Source organism: Podarcis filfolensis, assembly GCF_964270895.1.
Source record: "Podarcis filfolensis genome assembly, chromosome: 9".
Lineage (NCBI taxonomy): Eukaryota > Metazoa > Chordata > Lepidosauria > Squamata > Lacertidae > Podarcis > Podarcis filfolensis.
Window position 1 is genome coordinate 21,789,356 of NC_139610.1, and position 26,115 is coordinate 21,815,470.

The window sequence follows — 26,115 nt, forward strand, 5'->3', positions numbered from 1 at the left end:
GTTGGTCTTTAAGGTGCTACTGGAAAGAAAAAAAAAAATTGTTTTGACTATGTATGTGAAGTAAGGTAAAGGTAAAGGGACCCCTGACCATTAGGTCCAGTCGTGACCGACTCTGGGGTTGCAGTGCTCATCTGGCTTTACTGGCCGAGGGAGCCGGTGTACAGCTTCTGGGTCATGTGGCCAGCATGACTAAGCGTCTTCTGGCGAACCAGAGCAACGCACGGAAACGCCGTTTACCTTCCTGCCAGAGCGGTACCTATTTATCTACTTGCACTTTGACGTGCTTTCGAACTGCTAGATTGGCAGGAGCAGGGACCGAGCAACGGGAGCTCACTTCGTCGCAGAGATTTCGAACCGCTGAGCTTCTGATCAGCAAGTCCTAGGCTCTGTGGTTTAACCCACAGCGCCACCCGCGTCCGTATGTGAAGTAAGTGCATTTAAAATAGTTGTAGCTCCCCGTTCTAAACTAATGACTGGGGACCAAACTGACAGTTCTGAATTTATTGCAGAGAAAGCCAGCCACATATGTCATTGCCAAACGACAGGGCCACACTTGTATTAAGCCACCTAAACCTTAGTGCTCTTTGTATCCCAATTTAAAAACTAAAATTGCAAATTGGCTCTATAAGCAATTGTGACCCCAAAAAAGGGAATTCAAAGATACACATTCACCTGTTGTACCCACTGCCTCCAACCTCCCAAGAATGTATTCACCTAGGGCTAATGCAATGTTTTTAATCTTTCTTCTTCCAGAAATTTCTGTTATATTATGTCTCCATCAACTGAAGCTGCAGACAGACAGATGGATGCCTGAGGGACCTTGCTACATATCCTGACCGGTGGTATTAAGACCAGGGAGAAGGCCATTCAGCCTCATTCTAACTTTCAGGTTGATGTTAAAAATACAAATATTTCACGTGCAAGGCAAATATGTGCAAATATTTCTTGTTATGTTGGAAATATACTGCTTTAGAGATTGTTACTACTAATAGCATCAAAACATAGATGAGTTGTTAACAAATGCTACAGACAACCCCCCCCCCAACAAAAAAATCTGGATCCCTGAGTAGTCCCACATTAATATGTGTTAGAAAGCAAGTGACATGGATGGCCCAATACATTTTGTTGCCTGAGGTGAAAAAGAAAATGGCGCCCTTCTTCTCAAGTCACGATGTATTCTACCCAAGCCTGGCCAGGCTATTCTGGCACCTCAGACAGGAGACCACATAAGTGCCTTTCAGTGGAAGGGAAAAAATGTATTACTAATTTATCAATTTATTTAAAAAATATATATAATGCTTGATGGTAGGGGGGAAAAAACCCAAAGCGGCAGAAGTTACTAAAAGCTTGCTGTCCTTTCATGACACCTAAAATCAGTTGTTTGGCACCCACCTCATTCTACAACCAAAAAGGAAGCCCTGTGTCTTAAATTGCTTTTAATAAATAACAGTCTTTTACCTCTCCCCTAGAGGTTACCAAGTTTCCACTGCAATCCCTTGGGCAAGATTCTACCAAACTTTCTATTTCTAGTTTGGTGCCACTTTGTTACCTCTGTGAAGAAATCGCTGACAGGTTAGAAGGGTGTGATTAATTCTTATGAACCCTTTACACAGAGTTTTCCTAATCACGAGGCAGCCATCCACCTGACCGGCAAGTCTATTTTTATGTTCCTTTGAGTGCTAAAGGTGAGAGGGACCTGGGGACTTCGCCTTTACTAACATTTGGCGGCTTTCCACTTTGCACTAATTTTCCTCTACACCATTCACTGCCACTTGAGATAGGTGCAGTGCCCTCTGTCAAACTCTCTGGCAAGCACACATACAACCACATCTTAAATGACAACAGATTTATTATGGCCCAAGCCTCAGACCAGTATATCTGAAGGAGCGTCTCCACCCCCATCGTTCTGCCCGGACACTGAGGTCCAGCGTCGAGGGCCTTCTGCGGTTCCCTCGCTGCGAGAAGCCAAGTTACAGGGAACCAGGTAGAGGGCCTTCTCGGTAGTGGCACCCGCCCTGTGGAATGCCCTCCCACCAGATGTCAAAGAGAAAAACAACTACCAGACTTTTAGAAGACATCTGAAGGCAGCCCTGTTTAGGGAAGCTTTTAATGTTTAATAGATTATTGTATTTTAATATTATGTTGAAAGCTGCCCAGAGTGGCTGGGGAAACCCAGCCAGATGGGCGGGGTATAAATAATAATAATAATTATTATTATTATTATTCATGGGCAAGAGGCCACTCTGAACTCCAAAGACTGCAACGGCATCTGACAAAATATGTCACAAGAAACCTTATTAGCTGTGCTGAATTCAGCAGACTTAGGTTTTTTTTAAAGTGAGTGTGCTTAGGATTGCACAGCCTGTGTTGCGACTAAGTTTAAGCTGCATCCGTTTCATCAGGTGTTTAGCCACGATTAGTTAGGTTGTGCGCCTTGCGAAGGTTTGCAGTTTGTATTGTGTGCGACACCTCGCCCCCCTATAAAAGAACAAGGATGCATTTTAGGAGTGCTCTAGGATTCAGTACCGGCTGGGAAAGTCCAGGTAGCATCAGCTGCCAAGAATGCCTTTTTAACAGCTTCGGCTGGTATGTCAGATGCGATTCCATCCAAGGAGGTCTGACCTAACCACACTGATCCTTGCCCTGGCCACATCCATATTAGATTAAGGTTACCAGGTGTCCCCATTTCCCAGGGACAGTCCCTGGATTTACAAATCAGTCCCCATACAAAATCCATTGACGTTGAAAAGTGCCCCTGGATTCATTGAAAAAAATCTGGTAACCTTATATTAGATGACTGTATTACACTTTATGGGGGCTGCCTTTGATGAGGGTTCAGAAACTTCAAGGGGCTAGAAAATGGAATCCCAAGGGAGACATGGTAACACAGTTCTTATGCCAGTTTCATGTCCAGGTCCAATGTAAAATGATGCTAACTGGGTCCATTTTAAAGCACTGCATTTAACCTTCAAAGTCTTAAAACAGTTTGGTGCCAAATTATCTGTTGGATTGCCTGTGCCTGCATAATCCTGCCCCATGAACTGGTACCAGCTTCAGAGACCATCCTCAAGTAGCCATCCTCCTAGGTAAGTGAAGGAGGTGCCCATGAGAGAATGGGCTTTCTCAGTGGTGGCCCCACAGTTTAGGAACTCTCTCCCTTCAGATCTGAGTCATAGTGATCGGCTACAAGGATCTCAGAAGGCTCTGAAAATGTCATCTCTTTATATTAACCGTCCAATTAAAATAATTGGTACTGTTATTTTATAGTTACAGATAGGTAGCCGTGTTGGTCTGCCATAGTCAAAACAAAAAAAAAAAAATTTCCTTCCAGTAGCACCTTAAAGACCAACTAAGTTAGTTCTTGGTATGAGCTTTCGTGTGCATGCACACTTCTTCAGATACACTGAAACAGAAGTTGCCAGATCCTTCTATATAGTGAGAAGGTGGGGAGGGGTATTACTCAGAAGGGTGGTGGGAATGGGTGGTTGGCAGATAGCTGTGATAAGCCTTTTTTTTTTTGTTATTTTATAGTTGGTAATGTTTTATTTCATCTTTATGGGATTTTTAAATTTTATTAAAATTAGTCTATTATTCACTCACTGTGCTTTAAATGTTGTAAGCCACTTTGGATGGGCTTGCCTAGCAAAACCGCTTAAAAATACAATTAAGTAAAAACAAAGAAGCAAATACCGTAGTTTTTGTCCTATAGGGCGCACCGGCCCATAGGATGCACCTCTTTTTTTGGGGGGGGGGAAATGAATTAAAAAAAATTATTTTCCCCCCCCAGCCGCGGCTGCCACCCCAAGCCTTGCGGACACCCGTCGGAAGCACGGGGAGCCCTCCAGAGGGCTCCCCGTGCTTCAGGCGGCAGGCTGCTGCCCCAAGCCTCACGCGCCCAGCGGGACCTCCCACCGGGCGTGCAAGGCTTGCGGACACCCGTCGGAAGCACGGGGAGCCCTCCGGAGGGCTCCCCGTGCTTCGGGCTGCAGGCTGCTGCCCGCAAGCCTTGTGAGCCCGCGGGAACTCCCTCCGGGCTTGCAAGGCTTGCAAATAGCTTCCTGAAGCCTGGAGAGCGAGAGGGGTCGGTGCGCACCGATGCCTCTCGCTCTCCAGGCTTCAGCGAAAGCCTGCATTCGCCCCATAGGACGCACACACATTTCCCCTTCATTTTTGGAGGGGGAAAAGTGCGTCCTATGGGGCGAAAAATATGGTAAATAAAGTGTATATTTTCTCTTTAAAGCATTTATGTGCCTCATAGCTACTGCAGGTATAAATTCTATTCAAATCAGACTCCCACAGCCCCTAGTAAGAGGGAGAACTGCTAAACAAAGACATTTTCCGGGATTTGTTCTACTTGCTGCATTTAGCGTGAGATTGCGATTAATTCTAAGCCTATAATATACAGGGTGATTCAATTCTCCAGGAGAACGATAACCTTTAACATTAAGAATTAGACACCTGACCCATTTGCGCACTAGCAGACATCTAATCCATTTCTGCACATTTAATACATAAGATGCCTTGTCAAAATAATATAAAATATCTATTCTGAAGTCGAAGAAACACTTATTTATAACCGAGGCAACTAAAGCCAGAGAGTTCCATTTTCAAGACGCATTCTTTACTTTAAATAGCACTTAATGTATCAGTAACAGGGTTTGAAATACTCTCTCCCCTACCTTCCCCTTTTACTCCCCTCCCCATCATGAAAGCAATGTTACTTGAACATCCAATTTTCTGGACAAGGCTGAGAAAGGATGGGAATGAAGGTGGATGAAACTCATTCATTTTAACTGCTGCAAGCAACTGGTGTATTTGTGACTCGGTTTCCCCTGCCACAACTGTTACCCCCTTGTGAAACACACTGGGAACTTGATCAGAGATTTTGGAACTGACCATGCAATGGCTGCGTCAAATGACCTTCTGTTAACCCAAGCATATGTTGCAATTTTCTCCACCACTTGAAGTATCTGCTGTGCAGAGTACAGCCAGGACAGTGACATGTGCTTTGCATTCGACACAACAGTCGAGCACAGTAGATTTCTTCTTCTCTCCTTTTCTGAGGCGCAGTTGGGAAACATTCCGCAAACTATATGCAGTTTTCTGGAAAAAATAATGAAGGCTGGAGCTTCTGTTCCCTAGCGCTACGTCTCAGCCAAGTTAGCTGCCAAACAGTGGTTTTTTCTGTCAAAAGGTTTATTTTAAGAAGAATATCAAGTACAAATGTAATTGAATCAAATGTGGATGCAAAGTTGGGCTTTGGGTAGGAGCAAGTGGAGATTGTGCCCGTTTTACATCAGGACCCTCCTACCAGTTTAGGGAAGTCCTCTCAAACTCACATTCTTGGCATTCATTTGAAGCACTTTGTACCACTTTTAACAGCCATGGCTTCTCCCAAAGAATGCTGGGGGCTGTAGTCTGCGAAGGGTGCTGGCCTCACAGAGCTGCCAAGTTCCTCTTGGTGTAACCCCCGTCGCCATATATGATGGGACAGAACATTCCCGTTGCCTACAAAGAAATGCTGTTGTTCCTCTTGGCTGCTGCTGCTGCTGGACAGATCATAGCAAGAAACTTCAGCTGGACCAAAATGCAGCAGGAGATATACTGGCTGGGATTCCACTTAGAATTCATATTAAAATAAAAGCTGCACTGGTTGCTGGTTCATTTCTGGGCCCGGTTTAAGATGGTCACATTGACGTTTGAAGTTCTTAGCAACTTGGTCCCGAATATCTGAAAAACTGCCTCCTTCCATACAGACCCTCTTGGATGTTAAGCTCAACAGAGAAGCCCTCTTGGCAGTTCCACTGGCTCAGAAGGTTGGGTGGTGGCGACAGAGGAGAGGGCATTCTCTGTAGGAATCTCTTAAGTTGTGGTTTACACACCCCAGAAATGCATTTGGCACCTTCAATAGTTTCCAGTGTCTTTAAAAGCATATATATATATGTGTGTGTGTGTGTGTGTGTGTGTGTGTGTGTGTATACACACACACACACATACAGCATCTTATTTTCCTGATCATAATTTGTCTTCAACTTATTTTAATATTGTATGTAACCCACCCAGGGACCTTGTACTGAAGGAGGAGAGGAGGTTCTAACTGAGATGTACTAATTGAGATGATGGTTAGCTGTCACTGTTGTCCTATCATACAAGGAACAAGAGCAAAGCTGGGAAATTAAACTATAATTTTATAAGTAAGTGGAGCGGATGATACTGGAGTGTGGTAAAATCATGAGTGACCGCTGGGATAGCTCAGTCAGTAGAGCATGAGACTCTTAATCTCAGGAACATGGATTTGAGCCCCATGCTGGCAAAAAGACTCCTGCATTGCAGGTGGCTGGACTAGATGGTCCCTTCCAACTCTGCAATTCTATGATTCTATGAATGACTGAAGTAAAACAAAGCTACCATATTTTTCGCTCTATAAGACCCACCAGACCACAAGACGCACCTGGTTTTTGGAGGAGGAAAACAAGGAAAAAAATATTCTGAATCTCAGAAGCCAGAACAGCAAGAGAGATCGCTGCACAGTGAAAACAGCAATCCCTCTTGCTGTTCTGGCTTCTGGGATAGCTGCGCAGCCTGCATTCGCTCCATAAGACGCACACACATTACCCCTTACTTTTTAGGAGGGAAAAAGTGAGTCTTATAGAGCAAAAAATACGGTACTTATCTCAATCTCACCCAACCTAGCAATGTTAAGACCTTCCAAAGAGGCTATGGTTTGGACATGTTTAAAAAACTGAAAAACTACTTTGTAAGAATGGGAAATGCAACAATGAACCTAATGGAATCCAAAACAGCATTCTTTTTTAAAATCTACTTTACTAAAAAGAGCAGTTGCAGTTAAGAATCATAACAGCAGAGAGATTGCACACCTGCCTTCTCACACACATTGGTGCTATTCAGACTTAATGCTCAACTATGATTTATCATTACGTGGAGAAGCCTTGGGCTCAAGCACTTCCCTTTCCTCCTCCAGCATGGCCACAAGGAGAGCATAAGACAGGGGTGCAAAACCTATTTTAACCCAAGAGTCACATTCCTTTTTGGACAACCTACTGAATACCACATTCCAGTGGTGAATAGAGCAACCAATGTATATTTTACCTTTGTACAGCAAGCTAGTTTCCACATGCACTCACACACACCCCTCTACCCTCCATCCGGACAAGCACTTTTCCCTGTGGCCCCCCACCAACAGTACGTGGCCCCTGGAAGGATGCCCAGAAAGGAATCCAGCCTTCAGGCTGAAACAGCTCCCCACCAGCACTATACTAAATGTTAAAGCCACAACCAACCTTTGCTTTCAAGCACTGCAGTAACTGACCGCTGTATTTTAATTCAAGTTTTAAATAACTTGATCGAAAGGAACTCCCTTGGGTGGGGGAAGTGGCCCATTGTGGTATCAGTGAACAATGCGAGAGGTCTGACAATATCTGAAATGCAGTATCAGCAGGGTCACTATAGTGATTAGGATAATATTTTCTTTCAGATTCTTTGCAACACTTGGCCAACATCTTGGTTGACATAAGAAGCTGAGCAAGTCTTCATCTGCAAATACTTTCAGATGTGTTACTGAACATAACAGTAAGACTCTTTTGTTCCTTGAAACTGAAGCAACCTGCATTTTCCTCTTTTACAAAATTTGAGTCCAAATACCTGTTCCTAGGTTGGTTGCTTTTTAATAAAGTAACAAGATCTTTACTGAGTTCACACATAACACTAAGCCAAACAATGATTTAGCAAGCCTGATAGGCCACATTTAGAAAATTGTGACCACTTTGCTCCTTCCTTGGTCCTGCTGGTGCAGCACTACTAAAAACATTTTACATGTGAACCTGGACTTTTGGTTTGTATCTCCCAACAAACCAAGAGAAGGAAACAAAACTTGGCTACTGTTTGGATTGTTTGGAACAAGACAAACTATAAGCCTGGGTTTGTACATATAATAGTAAGTCAAACCATGACTTAGCTTCTCATAGCAGGAGCAGCGCAAAAATCCGGCTACAGGTTGGCTTAATATAAACCCCGACATATGTCCTACAAATAAACACAAAATAGATCACATTTTACTGATACAACAAAACTTTATACTGCAGGGCAAAATTGTAAAAATTCCAATTCCAGAAACGGGAAGGGAAGAAATTTTATTCCTTAATTGTCCTGAATTGGAAAATGCTAAGTTTTCATAAAATAAATACTGAAAACATCTTAAATAAGTTAGTAACACCATGCCCCATGTTTAAGTTGCACTCTCTTTCAAAACAAAAAGTACACAAATTTGATACACTAGAACCCAGATTAAAACCTTGATTTTTCAGCATTTCATCTTAAGCCTTGCTTTACCTGAAAGAATTAATATTTAATATAAAAATAGTTTTTATACCATTTTAAACATGAACAAGATACTAATTAGAATGAATGTTTTTTATTCTACTGTACAGCAGGAAAACCGGTGAACAGTCTCAGAAACCAGTATGGTAAGAACTTTATATCACAAGTGCAAAGTGCAATGTGTCACAAAGTTTTGGTACCAGGTGACCCAGGCAAAATCCTGATAAAATCCAGCAGAGGATGATTTTGGACATCTGTCAAGAGATTCTGAAAAAGATCTCCTATACCCAAAACTCAGAAAGGACCAAATTAATTGTACAGACTTACACTCCTGTTACTTCAGGAAGTTTAAAGGTTGTCTGGTGCAATTTGACTGTCAAGCCTTCTAAGTTTTCATTACTCTGGTCTTTTGTTATTTAACCATCCTTGGTACACTCCATGTACAAACAATGCCCACATCTGCACGCAACCCTAAGCCATAGTCAAAGTCAGTAAGCAGACAACAAACTATGACTTATTTTTGTTAACAAACCATACTTAAGCACTGCACTGTATTCAGACACAACACTAGGTAAAGGGACCCCTGAGCATTAGGTCCAGTCGTGACCGACTCTGGGGTTGCGGCGCTCATCTCCCTTTATTGGCCAAGGGAGCTGGTGTACAGCTTCTGGGTCATATGGCCAGCATGACAAAGCTGCTTCTGGCGAACCAGAGCAGCGCACGGAAACGCCATTTACCTTCCCGCTGGAGCGGTACCTATTTATCTACTTGCACTTTGACGTGCTTTTGAACTGCTAGGTTGGAAGGAGCAGGGACCAAGCAACGGGAGCTCACCCCGTCATGGGGATTTGAACCGCCGACCTTCCGATCGGCAAGTCCTAGGCTCTGTGGTTTAACCCGCAGCACCACCCGCATCCCGCCACTAAGCCATGGCTTATTTAGTTAATAAGTAATTACTTATTAACTAATTACTAATAATTAGTTACTAATAATTAGTATTACTAATTACTAATAATTAGTATTACATAACTAATTACTGTAGTTATGTTCATTTAAACCATTGTTCAAACTAGGTCTATAAAGTTCAAACTAGGTCAAAAAAGAGTGCATAAAATTGCTGTTTGATTCAGTCACACCTTCTTGTTGGCATCCATCTGTCTCAGGAGACTATGGAAGAGTGCACCTTCAGAGTTAAAGTCAAACTGCTAGAGAGTTACAGTGCCTGTTGTGGCGGTAGAGAATGATATGGGAGAGACATGTTTTTATTGCAGGTAGAGCAGATGAAGGCATCCACATTGGCTACCCCCTAGGTTAGTACTAGCACTTCACCATGATTGAAGTAGGCTCTTTGGGTCCCAGCCATTATTCCTAAGTCCTGTTAAAGTTCTAAATATATAGAAGGGAACAGCAGCATGGTTGGAACTGTTCAGCTTAACTGGAGAGACTGCTGTTGTGGCAATCGAAGCTAAAAGTGATAGTGACACACTAGAAAAGTGACTTTCTTGCTCACACAGATGAAACTTTAATCAATTGTGGTTGAAAAAAATCAAATATAATACTGGAGACTACCAAAGCAACTCAAAATACCTTCTATGCCCGTTGCATTGAAATTACACTAAAACAATGCACTAAGAGCAGCGAGAACCCCCAATTTTCATGCCATGCTTTCTACACCAGTCCACAATACTCCAGAAAGGTTTTCCCACTAGCTACAAGGGATAATGGGAAATTATCAGATATGAGTTTCAAATCTAATTTAATTAGGTGGGAGACACATAACAAAAGGAAGCAAAAATGAAGCCTTGGTTTCCAGCAGGTTAGTTCTGCATCACTCATCCGTGGACAAGAAAGTGCATCGTCATCAGTAATTTAATGCAAGTTTTGTTCTTCTTTAGTATGGTTCACTGAACTAAGTGCAACCCCATCTGTCACTACATAGGGTAAGAAAAACAGCCAAACTGATAGAAATCTCACTTCAACATTGCTGAAATCGTGTTCTTTAGCACCTAAATAAACAACCATGCACCATAGTTCTAAAGCCAGTTCTATATTTGGATTTCAGATGTTCATCAAGAAAAATAAAACTATATAAAACTAACATTTATCCAAATTATATTTACACTTAGAATTGTTTTTGTGAGAAATAAAAATATCTAATTACTGTATATATGGTGGTACCTTGGTTTAAGAACAGCTCTGTTTATGAACTATTTGGTTTATGAACTCCACAAAACCGGAAGTAGTGTCCCAGTTTGCTTTACCTCGGTCTAAGAACGGAAGCCGAACAGTGGAAGGGCACCAGCAGCGGGAGGCCTCATTTGGGAAAGTGTGCCTCGGTTTAAGAACAGTTTCAGTTTAAGAATGGACTTCCGGAACGGATTAAGTTCGTAAACAGAGGTACCATTGTACTGAACAATATGGTTTCAAAAGTTTCAGAGTTCCAACAACTTCACCAGTCCCAGACCAGGTGTGAAATCAAGCGAACAAAATGACAGATCTCTGCTTTACATTCTAAACCAAGAAACCTCACTTCGTGTCTTGATTTTGAGATATTGAATCACAATCAGTAAAAACACCCTTCACACTTTCTTGCTACTTGCTTCTACAGAATTGCTCAGGGGTCATACGACAGAACACACCATAGGAGTGTTCTTGGGATACATTTTACAAAAGGATTCCTCTTTGCAGGAATATACAAAACAATCCCTATCCCAAGTTGTGCAGTGTTTCGCTCTGTTCATATGTGTTAACTATAGCTTGATGCTATCTTTTAATGAGGCTCTATTCTTTCCAGGTGCAAAACAATGGCAAAAGAACAGGGGGTAATATTTTGTGAAGTGTTATTATCTGTTGGAAGCATCCATGTCACATGTGAAATCTCTACAAGTTAACCACAGCTAACTTCTATTGAAATCAATGTGACTTAAGCTTACCATTATTCAAGTCCCCTTCCATTGCTTTCAAATTCAACTTAGCTGCAGCCGATCTTCGTGCAATATCCATTATTAGGCTGCCTACAAAATACACTCCTCTGCCATTCTGAAAGAAGAGCCTTGAAGCCAGCAACCATTAAACCTGCAATGTCTGTAGACATGGTACATTCCATGTTAGGTATTCCTTTTGCTACAGGCAAAAGCAACAGTGCTCCAGCAGAATTCAGTGCATCAATTGCATTATGGTGTTCCCACTGAAATACAGGAATATGATTTGAACTAAAAAAATAAACCCCTTTACCTTTTCTCCTTAATAAAATGTTCCCTGTGATTAACATTTCTTTAACAAAAAGAGATGGATGGGCCTTCTCTATTCCATACCCGTAGTTGCCATGGCCAAACTAGGAAGAAGGTGGCAACAAGCAAAGCAAGAAAAAAGGCTTCAGATCAGCACAAAGTGGTTGATGGAAGAGACCAACTTGTTAAAATGTCCCTGCTGCTGCACCAGCTTTTTTGAAAAGTTTTACCTGCCTCTAGCATGGTTTGGCATGGTTTGAAGATTCTGAATTACAATACATCAGGATTTTCAAAGCTATCATTTGTTGACTGAACCAAGTCAAAGCGTGCTTTGGCACATGTGTTAAACGGTCTCCCAATGCCTGGATATCTATGTTATCAAAAAATGTATAGAGGCGATGCATGCGCTTCTGTAACCCAAGAAAATCTTTAATTAAATCTATTTTTTTTAAAAAAAACTATTTTGTGAATTAACACCGTCTGAACTTTTTCTGCATTTTATTTTCCTGATTTCACTTTTTACAATCCCCCACCTAATCATGTATACGTGCGCTGATATAAAGCACACTAGTCCTTTAAAGCTTATGCCATAATAAATTTGTTATTTAAGGTACCACAAGACTCTTTGTTGTATCAGGTACTTTCATGTTATTGCAGTTGCTCTTATTAGATGTTTTGCACATCTGCCACGCATCTTCAGAAGAACACCTTGATACAGAGGTGGGCAAAAGATAGATCAGGATCTGCTGGCAGAACTCTGTGGTAGATCACTGGGTGATTTCCAGTAGATCAACAAAGATGGATGACTCAAAACTGGGTAACAACAGGAATAAAATTAATCTCCTTCCCTCCCTCAAAAAATTATACTGGTGAAATTAAGAAAACATAGTGGTGAGGAACTGGACTGGATTGGAAGACTTGCAAGTTAAGTTTGGGTATTCAAAATAAATTTATGGACTATGAACTATGAATTTACCTATATGTCTTTTGCACAAAGCTCTGCTTGGTGGATCTCTAATAATTTACATCTGAAGTCTGCCTATCTCTGTCTTAACATACCAAAAAAGAAATAACTTTGCCAAGTGTAAGAAGATAAGAAGAGATAATATTTGACAAACACAGTTGCCAACTTTTTCATTACAAGGTTCATATGTGTTAACAGCTATGTGAAAAACTGAAATGTAGGCAATGAAGCATTTTCTCCAACATGCATATGCAGTCAAGGGAAAGCTTCACCTGTTGAATTTCTGCTTCTGATGCAGCTGTTTAAGCACCACAACGCTGCCCGAAATAAAGTTGGCAACCTTCCTCAAAAGCAAGTAGCACCAGTTTTAAACAGAATTTGCTTCCAAGTGCTCATTAATTATAACCAAAGCAACAGGGTATACAACTCAGTAAAATCAATGGCATGACTCCCTTATACTCTTAACAGATCTGGAATATATCCACTGTAAGCATCTTGCATAACATGGTTAAGGAAGTTTTAACTACTGCAACATTTTCAAGTATTTTGGTTTTTTCATCACAATGGGGTGATAAGACAAAAGCCCAATTCCATTATCAGTTTGTTTAACTAGACAGAAACACTATTGTTGCCAGTTCTGAAAGATGCAAAGCACTTTCTCCTGGCCTGTAAACAGATACTTACCTAAAAAACAAAATGTGCAAAGAGGCCCTGCTAAGAGTGAATGCTTGCCTTTTTCAGCCCACGGTTTCCACTGAATACAAGCTGTTCAAGAAAGCTGCACCAGCTGCTTGCTTTGTTGAAGCACAGCCAATTTAGCACAGCTTTCAGATTCTGCTCAAAATTTCTTGTCAACTGACCAAAAAGTGCAAACGTAGGAAAGAAGGGCCCCAGCAGGGGTATACGACACTGATTGTGGCCTGAAGAAACGTTCTTTGGGTACACAAGTGGTCATTATTCAACACCCTACTGCTTGCTGCAGAAATAAAGCAAAACGCAAGCACGTGTAAACAAACACACACATGCACAAAGTGGGCGTTAGTTATGCGCATGCTAATTACACTACTCTGTTCACTTCATGTGAGCGTTAAAATGCATGTTTGCAGTATACCTAATAGAATATGATGGCCCAAGGTTTGATGCAAGGGCTACATTATGCTGCAGAACTGATCCATTTGTTTGCCCTCCCCCAGAAGAAGAAAAGACTGAGCACTGAAAACATAGTGAAGATCTTATCTCTGAGAATCTTTCAATACAGTACAGCCATTTCTCTGTAGACACTGCGTAGTAGCTCCACAACAAGGGCCGGTAATGAAGCACTGTCAGGGGCTGTTACCGTCCTATCTGAATTGTTTTCCTTAATATTATTCTTCCTTTCAGCAACCTAGCAGTGCAGACATGGCCTCAGCTTTCTCCCATCTAAGGTCGCATCTACATAGCACAAGATGAAGTTGTGCCAAACCGAGAGCAGCTCTGTGCCAATTGCGCAACGTCAGAAGGCATTTCTAAGTTTGGGAAGATGGACAACCAAGAGACTGCCGTCATATATTCCATGAAGTCAAAGAGCACCCTTGTATAGTCCTAAGTTGTTGTGGATCTCTAATGATCTAGAGCAGACCATGCACAGCTCATCATTGCCTGTCAAGGAATAAACTATACTAGAGCATTACTAGAAATTGTGAATAACGCAGGACTGCCACAGTAAATGGCAGCCCTGTATCAGATTCTCCTTGCAGTGTGTAACAATGGACACATGTGACATATCAGATCTCATTGTTAGTTTTCCCTTACATACATACCACAGCAGAAACAAAGGATGCGTTTGCAACCAAGGGTGGCAAACACACACATGGTACAATGTCAAGTGTTTTCATTCCCGCATATTCTGGGGTTTTCGTTTTTAGCACAGTCCCCTTTTCTTCATCCAATTTCACCTTCAGACATTTACAAAACTGGCCTAGGTCAGCTTACTTGAACTTCATGCTTGAAGCCTGGAAGGATTTCCACTCAATTTCACAAGTTGTGCAGCTTATCTGGTCTGGGGATAAATCAGGGCTCCATAAGTTTTTGGTGGCCAAATTTATGCTTGCCAAAGACCCACCACCACACTGAGCTTCGGAGGCATAACAGCAGGCATGGGCAAACTCGGCCCTCCAGATGTTTTGAGACTACAATTCCCATCATCCCTGACCACTGGTCCTGTTAGCTAGGGATGATGGGAGTTGTAGTCCCAAAACATCTGGAGGGCCGAGTTTGCCTATGCCTGCATAACAGAGTACCTCCAAGGACCAGTGCAATCTGGAGATCCTGTAGATTTCCTCAGCTGAAAGTAGCACAGCGGGTTTTGACAATGGCATATATGAGTTCTTCCCCCTCCCCAAATGCACAAAGCTTGGTCTAGAGGTAGAACGGAGAAGGGCTAGACAGAGAGCAGAAAACCCGCCAATTCCACACTTTCTTTACAACAATCCTGGCAAGAAAAAAAAACAAAGCTACAACCTCCTTTAAATCACACTTTCAGTTAAAACTGGATGTTTTGGTGCTTTACCTTGCCCAGCTGAGGCAAAGCCTGAGAGGTTTAATTTTGCAGTGTGTACGGCAGTGCATTCCTGTCACGGTCTTTGCATGAATGGCACATACTGTCATGAGGTAAAACTATAAATATACATTGCTACCAGCCTGAACCAGCTCAACCCAGAAAATGTGACAGAATCAGCCCCCACCCCCAGTCCCAAGTTGTCCTTTACAACATCAATAACACTAACCAGGGATAGCAAACATAAACAACCAGGGAAATGAAAAAGAGAGAGAACGAGGGAGCTTGCTAGCTTATTTTTAGTTTGCATCCTACTAACATACATCTTCCTTTTTGGGCTCCCAGAAGCCCCGATTCAGGTTTCAAGCCACTTTGTCTAGAGTACTCTAGGGGCTCCACTGCAGCTTCTTCCGAGACAAGTAGCTTAGGGACACGCACCCAGGTAGTAAGTGCTTCAAAATCGGTAGAAAGTGTAATTGATACGAACGTTTGCAAAAGGAGAAGGTACTACTACTAAGGTCACCACCTTTCCTCCTGGCAAGATTCCTGAATCTTCTGCAAGCGTCAGGGCGGGCAGAGACTCAACAAGCACAGGCGCAAAATTTCACTGGCGGGAGAAGAGGCCTTCACTGAAGTTCTGCCTGTCCTGCGGCTATTAATGGCACAGGGGTTGTTCTGAACTGGGGGGGGAGGGGAGAAGAGCATGTGTTTTCCTTGCAGGCATCTCTCTCCCACACACAGCAGTCCAGCATGGACAGCTCAGTTGGTTAGAGCATGGTGCTGACAACGGCCAGGTTGCAGGTTCGATCCCCGTATGGGACAGTTACAAATTCATCCCTGCAAGGCAGGGGGTTGGGCTAGATGGTCCTCAGGGATCCCTTCCGACTCTACAATCCTAGGATTCTAATGGACCAACAGTGGGATAGAGCACTGTGCTGACAATGCCCACGTCGCCGGTTCGATCCCCGTATGGGGCAGCTGCAAATTCATCCCTGCAGATGTTGTTGAACTACAACTCCCATCACCCCTAGCTAGCAGGGCCCAGAGCTCAGGGATGGGAGTTGTAGTCCAACAACATCTGGGGACCCACAGGTTGAGAACCTCTGGGCTAGTTGGTCCTTGGGGTCCCTTCCAACTCTACCATTCTGTTACGGCAGAATGCGATAATTAAGGAAACTTAGCAAGCTGCCCACATGCCCAAAGTGGCAGCTAATGCACACAGGCCCAACACGGCGTCGACACCACCCACCCTTCCATATCGCGACTTCTGCAGGGGCAGCGAGGAAGCGTCACGCGCCTAAAAGGAGATCCTCCCGTCCCGTCCCCTCGCGAGGAAAAGTAACCCGTTCCCACGTGCGCTGGCCAAACGGACGCGTGGCTTTGCAAAAAGGTATCCCACACATACACACACACCCTTGACGGGAAACACCGCCCCCCCCCGCAAAAAACCCCAACAATAATTCGCTTCACAATCTGCTGGCCGTGTGAAGCGCACCTCACAACAGCTCCAGCTTCCCGCCAGTTCCAGAAAAGACGCCCATAGAAGGAGGCGGTGGCGGGGGAAGGAAGAGGACCGGGAGGGCGGGGAAGGGGACTTCCACTCACTGGAGCCGGGCGGCCAAGGAAGAAGAGGGCGACCGGGAGGGCGACGTCTCTGGAGAGGAGCCTGTTGCCCGCTTGCTGCTCCCCGACAAGCCGCCTCGCGCGCGGGACTTTCCCACAGAAATAGCCCCCCCCGTACCCCGCGGCCAGCCCCCTCCCCACTTAGAACGGCCGAAGCCCCGCCCCTCCCTCGCTTTCCCCGGGGAGCTCGGTCTGCGCGCGGGCCCGCCCAGCTCTCCCAGCCAATGGGTAGAGGAGGCGGCGGCTGTGGGCAGCCCTTCGCCGCTGCTTGCAGACCTCTGGAGCCTGGGGAATGGGCGGCAGGCAGCCAAGGTGCCGTCGGAGGGATGCGCCGTGCATTTCTTCCCCGTGCAATTCTTTGGAGAGGGGCGCTTTGGAGTACGCACGCGTCACGCGCGCACATCGGGAGGAAAAAAGCAGGGGGACAGACGGACACACAATTAAACTGAATTGATTTGCTGAAGGCCTGGAGATTAATAGCGTTGGATCAGTCCTATGGACATCTTGCTTGAAGCTAGTTGCAAAGGCTGGGTCTGCGCGGTTGGGACCCAGATGCGCGATTAGATGCTTCAGATCTCACCGTATCTCCTCTGAAGAAAGTCCTATCCGTGCCGGATTTACGTATAAGCTAAACAAGCTATAGCTTAGGGCCTCACTCTCTTGGGGATCTCCCAAAAAAATGTATGGGGGGGGGACTGGATGTAAATTTCCAAAATATAAGATAAAAAAATAAGTTAGAGCTTAATAATTATTTCACTATAATTAATATACTTCTTAATTGTATTTTGAACCCTGGGCTCCCAGGTCATAGTCTGACATTCTAACCACTATACCACACATCCCTCCAGAATGGCCGGATTTTCGCTTATCTGATTATTTTACTGTAAAGTAAATGAGAGACTGACCCTATTTAAAAATGAAAACTAGATTACAAACAAGCAGTATTTCTTTTCACACTTATATTTGATACAGTGTTATTTGTATGGAGGGGGGGAAGCCTTAAGGAGAGAAGAAGGGCTACGTATTAGAATGTTTGCAAGATATAGTCTTGATTGAGCAACTTTGCAAAGGTGCATCCAGTCTTGTAGGGAAACCAGCTTAAAAATGCAGCTGTTTAGAGAGCGTTAACTCAAGCATTTGTCAGGCTTCATTCACTATGAACCCCAAAATCTGGGATCCCTTCGAAACGGGTGCCAAGGTTTTGAAGTTGTTTTGCAGCGCTTTGCAGTGAACACCCCGTGTTTTGCAGTGCCCCACAAATGGAGTAATTGATACAGCAAACCTGGGTTCATATTTAATGCCCCAAAACGCAACATTGTCCAATTCACTCTAAAATGGCAAAAAACTTTGGCAAAAGTTTTGCAGTGTTTTGGTTACCCTTTGACCCCAGGTTTGAGTGGCTATTGCTCCATTTGTGGGACATTGCAAAATTTGAGGGTTTCGTTGCAAAATGTGGCAAAATCTTTGCCAAAGTTTGATGCCACTTTGGAGTGAATTGGACAATGCTGGATTTTTGGTTCCCCTTTGACTCCCAAGATGAGTGGCTATTGCTCCGTTTGTGGGGCACTGCAAAACATGGGGGGTTTTGCTGTAAAACGCTACAAAACAACTGCACATTTTGGAACAAGCTTCGAGAGGATCCCAGATTTTGGGGTTCATAGTTAATGAAGCCCATTTGTCCCCCAGCCTGCCACATACTCTGTATCTGTGCATAGAAGGGTTAGCTAAAAACACACTGTCAGATCTAATTGGTCTAAAAAGCATTGCTCTAACATACTTCAAAGAGTCCTTTTGACTGTGCACAGCAACTTAGAAGGATTACAGTGCTTACCCTTTCACTTAAAATTCTTATTGTCACGAAAGATCAGACACTAGAAGCTCTCAGGTTTAGCCTAGACTGACTATCCATACTATTATAATCCCTCTGATAAATGTTATACTGCATAGTGAAATCCTTTGATGTACTTCAGAGTTAACATGAGGTTTCTTTCTCATGCATTCTATGCAGCACCCAACTGTTAAAACAAAATATGCCATGTTACTCTGCCTAAATATTTTTATTCCTTTAAATGACTTGTAATCCTGTCACTAAACTCTGCCCACATTTCCCCTTGATTTCTGTCTGTAATGATAAGCATACAGTTGCCAGCAGACAGGCTGATTGGTTTACCCATCCAAACAAGAATGCAGGAAAACCATTTTGCTGGTAATAAATTATATGATTTACCTTTCACTAGTCAGCCTTCAAACCCTCTCTTACACCCCACTGCTGCAGTACCCTATTTCTCCATCCCATTTGACTCTCCCTGCTACAGTGGTCATCAGTACTTTTTGACTGTGAGAGAATATATGCAGTTTCTACAGTTTCTAACATCACTATACTATTTGAACTCTGGCCTTTGTCCTTCATGCTAACAGCCGGGGGAGGGGGGGTTCCACTCATTTGCTCTCTAGCACAGAACCACTTCCTTTGTTACCTTAATGGTCCATATGTAGGGGGCACTACCAAGAAACTTGCATGGCTATTTCAGCAATTGGATCCTTGTTGGATCTAGGAATGGTAAGGGACTCTGGCATACAGCCTACTCCTCCCCTGCTAAACTCACAACACTATCAATCATGCCAGCACACCGCAGGTGAGGGTAACTGAGGTTGAGAATTGGTGGCTTGCTTAAGGCCATCCAGTGAGTTCATGGTACTCTCTCTGTCTCCTAGACATTGCACAATGTAAGCTAATTTGTCCACATCCCTAAGTAGAGGGTGATATGTTGAACCGGAATGACGCAGCGGATAACCAGGGAAAACATCCCTCTGCAGGGTAAAGTGTGTCTAACGCCAGCAGGCTGCATCTGTTTAGCTGGGCCTCCTCCACCCACTTCTCCACCCCTTGAGGGAAATGTTATTCAGAATCAATAATGTCTGCAAGGAGAAAATAATGTCAACCAGTACATCTTTTTTGGATAAGAAGGCAATGCCCTTTGGGGCATGCTACAAATTTATTTGGCAGGACAACAAGAGCAATTTTAAACTGGGCTGACTGAATCATAGCTACCCACTAGATAAATACAAGATTTTATTATCCAGGACAGTGTGTCCTTTAACCTTTACTGAATATACACACATACTGTGGCAAAAAAAAAAACAACTGAACAGAGACAAAAACCAAGTAGTGTGAAATAAATTATTTGTGAAAAGATCTGCTTATGGCTTGTATACTGTCGGTTCGAAAAACCAAATAAGCACATAAAATACATTGTTGTAGCTGCAACCTATCTCCATGCACTTTGAAGAAGTTCTGCTGTTTCTACTAGGATCACTCCTGAGTAAGCAGGTTTCAGATTGCAAGCTGTGGAAGGAGAAATCAGTTTGCACTAGATTTTATAAATAGTCACCTATGACTGCTACCTCCGGTCCACACAGACTTGGGCATGCAACAGGAGTTATTTCTATGTAAACATGCATAGACCTAGACTGCAAATATCACAAGCCATTGAAACTAATTATAAGAAATTAACAAATGTGTATATTTGCCATTAATAATCAAGGGTAGTAGTCAACTGAGTTTTACTTAGAGTAGACCCACTGAAATTAATGAGTGTAACTTAGTTATGTTTATTAATTTCAATGGGCTTGCTGTCAATAAAACTTAGTTGTAAAAGGTAAAGGTAAAGGTACCCCTGCCCGTATGGGCCAGTCTTGACAGACTCTAGGGTTGTGCGCTCATCTCACTCTAGAGGCCGGGAGCCAGCGCTGTCCACAGACACTTCCGGGTCACGTGGCCAGCGTGACGAAGCTGCTCTGGCGAACCGGCACCAGAGCAGCACACGGAAACGCCGTTTACCTTCCCGCCAGTAAGCGGTCCCTATTTTATCTACTTGCACCCGGGGGTGCTTTCGAACTGCTAGGTTGGCAGGCGCTGGGACCGAGCGATGGGAGCGCACCCCGCCGCGGGGATTCGAACCGCCGACCTTTTGATCGGCAAGTCCTAGGTGCTGAGGCTTTTACCCACAGCGCCACCCGCGTCCCTAAAAAAACACCCTAATAATTTCCCCACAGTTGTAGACCACCCTAATAATTTTCCCACAGTATCAAGTGTTGGTGTATCTGAAATTTGGATCCCTCCCCTGAGCCCACCCTGATGTAGGTGTTTATTTTTTTCCTATTCGAAATGTACAAACCACTCCTTCCCAAAGAGAACAAGAAATGCATGGTTTATTGCAGATAGACTTGCAATAGATCATGTGGTTTGCAATTTAAAGTACCATACCCTTGGGAATGAAAAAAGGAGGTTTATGAGGGGGGTAGGGTAACAGGAAAGGGGCAATCATCTTGCCAGAGACAGAGCAAACAGTAGCAACACATATGTAGCACATTGAGCAATTAGGTATTTTTAAACATAGCTCGATGCAATGTCATTGCCAGTGAAGCTGCATAGACCCATCTAGGTAGAAGGTATAATTTTGTGTATTTGTGGGTTTCAGTCAATGGCTTTGTTGCTGCATCTGCTTCCTGCAATCAAACTCTGCTAGCTTTCTGCTGGTTTAGAACCAGTGTTTAAGAAGGAGCTTTTCATTTGATCCAAATAGCAATGCTGTCTGAATGAATGCTTCTGTGTAGAGGGCAAATGTGGGCTGAGATGATGAAGCAAGAAGTGATGATAGGTCAAAAACAGATGATGATGTACTCATATTTGCCCTCTCTCCCGCAATAGTTTATAGTTCAGCCTCCCTCAATCTTGTGCCCATCAGATATTTTAGCTGTGCTGGCTAGGGCTGATGGAAGCTGTAGTCTGGAGCAAATGAAGAACTTCAGATTGGAGATGGCTGGTCTAAAACATGAGGTTAGATATCAATAGATGCATGCTTTCACCTGAGTGTGTCTCTTGTCTAAATGAGTCATTGGAATCCATCTCTTCTGCAACTTCTCTCTATTTGTGACACTATATGGCCTGGATTGCCTAGGTCAGGGATGGGACCTAAGTTGGTTGGATGGCATCTTGTATGCCTCCTTTCAGCAAGTCATGCAGCCAAGCTAGTGCCAGATGTATTATTCTGCTTTCCTTTGGACCACATCAGTGAGGCTGGGGCTGGTGGGTCTTGTCGTTTGGGCAGCCCAGGACCTCCGTACATACTGCCCAGGCTAGCACCCCAGGGAGGTCACTTTGTCACTGCTAACAGCAGTTTGACTTCACCCGCAGAGGTGCGCTCCATTGTCTCTCAAGACAGATAGATGCCAATAACAACTGTTATCCTTGCCAAAAAGATTGGCCACCATTGTTCTATTCAACTTACTGTTTCTTTACATTCAACCACATTGTTATCGTTTACTTTTGTTGTTTTGTTATTAGTATTCTATTAGATAGGCTTCCTTAAAAAAAAAAAAAGATGGAGGAGCACATAGATACAGAGGCCATCTTTGCAGAATCTTCCCATTTCTCCCATCTTGTACCTCTTCACCTTTGGTGGGAAATTAATATGACAGTCATTGTCCATGTCAAACATTTATCCCAGCTGATAATTGAGCACATCTGTGTTGGAGAAGTTATGAAGCATTAGCAAGATCAGATCGTGACAGTTTTGTTGTTGTTGGGCTTTTTTGGTTTTTTACTATTGCAAAGAAAAGCTGAGATTTGAACGAGCGATTCCCACAGGAAAAGATACCCATATCAGCCAAGCAGCCTTGGTGCCCTTAGAGAAGAGTGTATAAATATATAGTTTAATGCTCTTTTCAAACAAAGTTTGACATTTGTTAAGAATATCAGGAAGCGAGTTGGCCAAGTCCCGAAGGAAGGTCTATCCCAGCCAACAGAAGGTCAGAGTGAGAAACTCACTGCACTAAAAATGAAGAACATGTTCTTTAAGAATTATCCCTGAGGCAAGTCATCTGAATGCTGAAGGTTTCTAATGGCAGTGGGAAAATGGCAACATCAGTTATCAAGATACAGTATATAATCAATCTGGCCAGCCTGGCCAGGACACCATTCCTTTTATATATTGCATGTTCATTGCAGCATCTGGGCTTGTTGATGAGGCATGTGACCCATCCTGAGCCTACTCCAACTGAGGAATCACATACCTCCTTCCCAAGCTAGTGAGCCCCACCTGGGATGTGGGTCCTTGCCTTCCTTAGCCTCCTAGAGCGTACCTCCTGCAATCCTGCAGTCAGAATAATTCAACCAAAATAACCAAAACCAATGAGGTCCATGCCGTGAAGTGAATTGCTAGGGGGATTTCAACTCTCCCATCTTCTGTGCCAGCTGCCAGCCACATGCTGTGATCATACCTCAAGATAAAATTGCCATATTTTGAAGAGCAAAAGAACAGACACATTTGCTATTTTTCCAATCTTAAACTGAGTGTGCTCTTCCTCCTCCCCTCCCCTCCCCACCTCATTCTGCTATTCTTTATTCCTCCCAAAAGAAGTATTTCCCTCCTCTTTTCTTTAAAACCATTGTTTAAATTATTGGCTTTCCCAGAGTTTTTGTGGTGATGCGGCAGCTGTACCATCCCAGAGATGGTAAATTCAGCAACAATGATGTCCATATTGGGGGAGAAGTTACTTGGGAAGAGTAATGTGCATACTTCATGCTAGGTTTAGCCTTATGATAATAATAATAATAATAAATTTTATTTATATCCCGCCCTCCCCAGCTGAAGCTGGGCTCAGGGCGGCTAACAACAATCAAAATAATCCAACATTCTAAAAACATTCATTATAAAATTAATTAAAATCAAACTAAAATCAAATTGATGGCAACCATTAAGCAAAATTCTGTGCAGATTGCCAGAGGAGGGGGTCAGGCTGCGCCCTGACCAAAGGCCTGGTGGAACAGCTCTGTCTTGCAGGCCCTGCGGAAAGATGTCAGGTCCCGCAGGGCCCTAGTCTCTTGTGACAGAGCGTTCCACCAGATTGGAGCCACGGCCGAGAAAGCCCTGGCTCTAGTTGAGGCCAGCCTAACCTCTCTGTGGCCTGGGATCTTCAGGATGTTTTTATTGCAGACCGTAAATTTCTCTGTGGGACATACCAGGAGAGGCGGTCCCGTAGGTACGAGGGTCCTAGGCCGTATAGGGCTTTAAAGGTTAAAACCAGCACCTTAAACCTGATCCTGTACTCCACCGGGAGCCAGTGCAGCTGGTATAGTACCGGATGAATATGATCTCGCAGCGAAGACCCCATAAGGAGTTTCGCCGCGGCATTCTGCACCCACTGGAGTTTCTGGGTCAGTCTCAAGGGCAGCCCCACGTAGAGCGAGTTACAATAATCCAGTCTGGAGGTGACCATCGCGTGGATCACAGTGGCTAGGTCAGGGCGAGAGAGATAAGGAGCCAACTGCTTAGCTTGGCGGAGACGAAAAAATGCCGCCTTTGTTATAGCTGTAATCTGCGCCTCCATAGAGAGGGAGGTATCGAAGATTACACCCAAACTCTTAACGGACGATGCTGGCACTAATTGCACCCCCGCAAGAGATGGGAGTTGCCTCCTCAATCCCATATCGCTCCGTCCCAGCCAGAGGACCTCTGTCTTCGAAGGATTTAACTTCAACCGGCTCCCACGTAACCATCCAGCCACAGCTTCCAGACATCTGGTCAGTGTGTCTGGGGCCGAGTCAGGATGGCCATCCATCAACAGATAGAGTTGGGTGTCATCGGCATACTGATGGCAACCCAGCCCAAAACTCCGGACAAGCTGGGCGAGGGGGCGCATAAAGATGTTAAAAAGCATCGGGGGGAGAATCGCACCCTGAGGCACTCCACACACCAAGGAGTGGCGCGATGACAATTCCCCCCCAAGCGCCACCCTCTGTCCCCGACCAGAGAGAAACGAGCGCAGCCATTGGAGGACTGTGCCCTGGATCCCCACGTCGGCAAGGCGGTGGTCTAGGAGTTCGTGATCGACCATGTCGAAGGCTGCTGACAGGTCTAGAAGAATCAGCAGCCCCGACCCGCCTCGATCCAGCTGCCTGCGGAGATCATCTGTTAGGGCGACCAGAGCCGTCTCGGTCCCATGACCAGCGCGGAAGCCGGACTGGAATGGATCGAGAGCCGATGTTTCATCCAGAAACCTACCAAGCTGTTCAGCAACCGCTCTCTCAATCACCTTACCCAGGAATGGAAGATTCGAAACCGGGCGGTAATTGGATAGATCTTGGTCTTTTACTGATGCTTCTGCTGTTGTTTTGAGTTTGTTTTAATTTATTGTTTTAAATGTAGATCATAAAAACACAGGTAAGATACAATATATAATTATTTTTCATGTTGCAAGTAAAATTAACATCTAAGGGCTAACTTTTACAGGGCAAGTAACAGAAATAGAATACAGAGAATATAAATTGTGTCCAAACACTGTCTTTTTCTTTTTTACAGGTAAGTGGATTGCATTCAGTTCCCTTAGAACAACGTCCCGAAAAGTCAAGAAAGTTAACAAAGTAGAGTTCAAACAAAGTAGGCTTTGCCGGAATTAAGATCCAAAGGAATACAGACCCTGTATGTGTGCCTGTTACCCCTCACGCTCTTGCCACTGCTTGGCAGAGAGAGGGGCAGGCACTGAGCTTTTGTAACCGTATTATGAACAGGACATTTAAAAATGAAATAAAATTACTTCAGTGGCAGGAATCCTAAGTAAATGGAATTATTTTAGAAACCCCTGGGGGAAAGAGGTAAAATCAGGCCCCACATGTCACATTTTTGGAATTAAAATTGACTGTCATTGTAAGAGGGTTAGAATAATTCTTGGCTGACCCCAGCAAGCCTTGTGATTCTCCTAGACGGTTTGGGACTGCTTATCTTGGCATCACCCACTGGTGTTAAGAGCACCATGCTAACTTCTTAAAAGTTCTGTCAGCCACATCTACTCAAATGGGCTGATGAAGGAGTGTTAATCTTCTAAATACAGAGAAGCACTTGCGATTTCCAAGAATACAGCTGATTAATCAAAGATCATAGGCAAAAGAAAGAGAGAACCTTACACAGAACAAGTGAGAAAATTTCAATCTTTACTCCCAAAAGTACTCCACTTCTTCAGCCGAGAAGAAAAGGAAGTTGAAGATGGATGGGGGGGAAATCACATGACTAATCATTCCATACATGTTTGAATGCAGAGAAACAATTAATTTTCCTTTAATGTTAACCAAAATTTTAGAGATATAGTGGGAAGGAGACAGCTACTGAAATTAAAATAGTTTGATCTAGGTTCAAAGCTCACTCCCAACATAGATTTGCTGAGCAGCAATGCCTCACAGCATCATGGCTTTGCTATGAAGGAAAATGAACTGCTGAAAATTACATGTCAAACCAAAGGTGTTAGCAAATACTATTTCTAATTTAGAGCACTGGCATGCAGCTTAGACAATTCACATCCCTTCAGAAATGCAGAGCCCTTTATGTCCTATAGTTTGACTAATTAGATGTTTCAAACTTCTGTTTTAT

At 43.7% G+C, this 26,115-nt stretch overlaps 1 protein-coding gene across 4 annotated transcripts in view; it reads right to left on the reverse strand.

Moving 5' to 3' along the window:
* Positions 1 to 16,909, reverse strand: part of SLC7A2 (solute carrier family 7 member 2) — a 51,786-nt gene extending 34,877 nt beyond the window's left edge. Inside the window, exon 1 of one of the 4 annotated variants that reach the window (XM_083630418.1) lies at positions 16,673 to 16,909. The gene's annotated coding sequence lies outside the window, so the exon portion shown is untranslated. Of the gene's footprint in view, positions 1 to 16,562 lie in introns of all 4 variants that reach the window. The other 3 variants (XM_083630420.1, XM_083630414.1, XM_083630417.1) reach the window with 3 other exon arrangements.
* Positions 16,910 to 26,115: the final 9,206 nt, after the last annotated feature.